Source organism: Schistocerca piceifrons, unplaced genomic scaffold (assembly GCF_021461385.2).
Source record: "Schistocerca piceifrons isolate TAMUIC-IGC-003096 unplaced genomic scaffold, iqSchPice1.1 HiC_scaffold_961, whole genome shotgun sequence".
NCBI lineage: Eukaryota > Metazoa > Arthropoda > Insecta > Orthoptera > Acrididae > Schistocerca > Schistocerca piceifrons.
The window spans coordinates 1132501-1135000 of record NW_025729236.1 but is presented as its reverse complement, the minus strand read 5'-3'; the positions used below and the strand labels follow the sequence as shown (position 1 = coordinate 1135000).

General features: G+C 61.8%; 1 pseudogene; it reads left to right on the top strand.

Moving 5' to 3' along the window:
- LOC124774424 overlaps positions 1–2500 on the top strand; it is a 7153-nt pseudogene that overhangs the window by 607 nt on the left and 4046 nt on the right.

Genomic DNA, 2500 nt, shown 5'->3' with positions numbered 1-2500 from the left:
CTTCTCCCCTAGTAGGACGTCGCGACCCGCTGGGTGCCGGCCTACGGCCCGGGTGCGCAGCCTGTCCTTCCGCGGGCCTCGGTTCGCGTCTGTTGGGCAGAGCCCCGGTGTCCTGGCTGGCTGCCCGGCGGTATATCTGGAGGAGTCGATTCGCCCCTTTGGGCGCTCGGGCTCCCGGCAAGCGCGCGCGGTTCTTCCCGGATGACGGACCTACCTGGCCCGGCCCCGGACCCGCGCCGCTGTTGGCTCGGGATGCTCTCGGGCGGAATAATCGCTCCCGTCAGCGGCGCTTCAGCTTTGGACAATTTCACGACCCGTCTTGAAACACGGACCAAGGAGTCTAACATGTGCGCGAGTCATTGGGCTGTACGAAACCTAAAGGCGTAATGAAAGTGAAGGTCTCGCCTTGCGCGGGCCGAGGGAGGATGGGGCTTCCCCGCCCTTCACGGGGCGGCGGCCTCCGCACTCCCGGGGCGTCTCGTCCTCATTGCGAGGTGAGGCGCACCTAGAGCGTACACGTTGGGACCCGAAAGATGGTGAACTATGCCTGGCCAGGACGAAGTCAGGGGAAACCCTGATGGAGGTCCGTAGCGATTCTGACGTGCAAATCGATCGTCGGAGCTGGGTATAGGGGCGAAAGACTAATCGAACCATCTAGTAGCTGGTTCCCTCCGAAGTTTCCCTCAGGATAGCTGGTGCTCGTACGAGTCTCATCCGGTAAAGCGAATGATTAGAGGCCTTGGGGCCGAAACGACCTCAACCTATTCTCAAACTTAAAATGGGTGAGATCTCCGGCTTGCTTGATATGCTGAAGCCGCGAGCAAACGACTCGGATCGGAGTGCCAAGTGGGCCACTTTTGGTAAGCAGAACTGGCGCTGTGGGATGAACCAAACGCCGAGTTAAGGCGCCCGAATCGACGCTCATGGGAAACCATGAAAGGCGTTGGTTGCTTAAGACAGCAGGACGGTGGCCATGGAAGTCGGAATCCGCTAAGGAGTGTGTAACAACTCACCTGCCGAAGCAACTAGCCCTGAAAATGGATGGCGCTGAAGCGTCGTGCCTATACTCGGCCGTCAGTCTGGCAGTCATGGCCGGTCCTTGCGGCCGGCCGCGAAGCCCTGACGAGTAGGAGGGTCGCGGCGGTGGGCGCAGAAGGGTCTGGGCGTGAGCCTGCCTGGAGCCGCCGTCGGTGCAGATCTTGGTGGTAGTAGCAAATACTCCAGCGAGGCCCTGGAGGGCTGACGCGGAGAAGGGTTTCGTGTGAACAGCCGTTGCACACGAGTCAGTCGATCCTAAGCCCTAGGAGAAATCCGATGTTGATGGGGGCCGTCATAGCATGATGCGCTTTGTGCTGGCCCCCGTTGGGCGAAAGGGAATCCGGTTCCTATTCCGGAACCCGGCAGCGGAACCGATACAAGTCGGGCCCCTCTTTTAGAGATGCTCGTCGGGGTAACCCAAAAGGACCCGGAGACGCCGTCGGGAGATCGGGGAAGAGTTTTCTTTTCTGCATGAGCGTTCGAGTTCCCTGGAATCCTCTAGCAGGGAGATAGGGTTTGGAACGCGAAGAGCACCGCAGTTGCGGCGGTGTCCCGATCTTCCCCTCGGACCTTGAAAATCCGGGAGAGGGCCACGTGGAGGTGTCGCGCCGGTTCGTACCCATATCCGCAGCAGGTCTCCAAGGTGAAGAGCCTCTAGTCGATAGAATAATGTAGGTAAGGGAAGTCGGCAAATTGGATCCGTAACTTCGGGATAAGGATTGGCTCTGAGGATCGGGGCGTGTCGGGCTTGGTCGGGAAGTGGGTCAGCGCTAACGTGCCGGGCCTGGGCGAGGTGAGTGCCGTAGGGGTGCCGGTAAGTGCGGGCGTTTAGCGCGGGCGTGGTCTGCTCTCGCCGTTGGTCGGCCTCGTGCTGGCCGGCGGTGCAGGATGCGCGCGCCTGCGCGGCGTTCGCGCCCCGGTGCTTCAACCTGCGTGCAGGATCCGAGCTCGGTCCCGTGCCTTGGCCTCCCACGGATCTTCCTTGCTGCGAGGCCGCGTCCGCCTTAGCGTGCTCCTCCGGGGGCGCGCGGGTGCGCGGATTCTCTTCGGCCGCCATTCAACGATCAACTCAGAACTGGCACGGACTGGGGGAATCCGACTGTCTAATTAAAACAAAGCATTGCGATGGCCCTAGCGGGTGTTGACGCAATGTGATTTCTGCCCAGTGCTCTGAATGTCAACGTGAAGAAATTCAAGCAAGCGCGGGTAAACGGCGGGAGTAACTATGACTTCGCGGCCGACACCACCGGGCCGCCGCCGGAGGGGCCGACTGACGCCGCCATCTGGGAGCATCTGGCGGGGCTGCCTGCTTCCGCCCAGCGTTTCTCTGCCCTGGATCGAGTCATTGGTCTGGGGCGGGGCACGCCGCCCGATGTCATCCTGGGCATGCTCCCGGATGCCCTTGCGTCGGTCGGGTCCAGGGGGGAGAGGTCGATCACCAGGACACAGCGGCCGCGCCAAT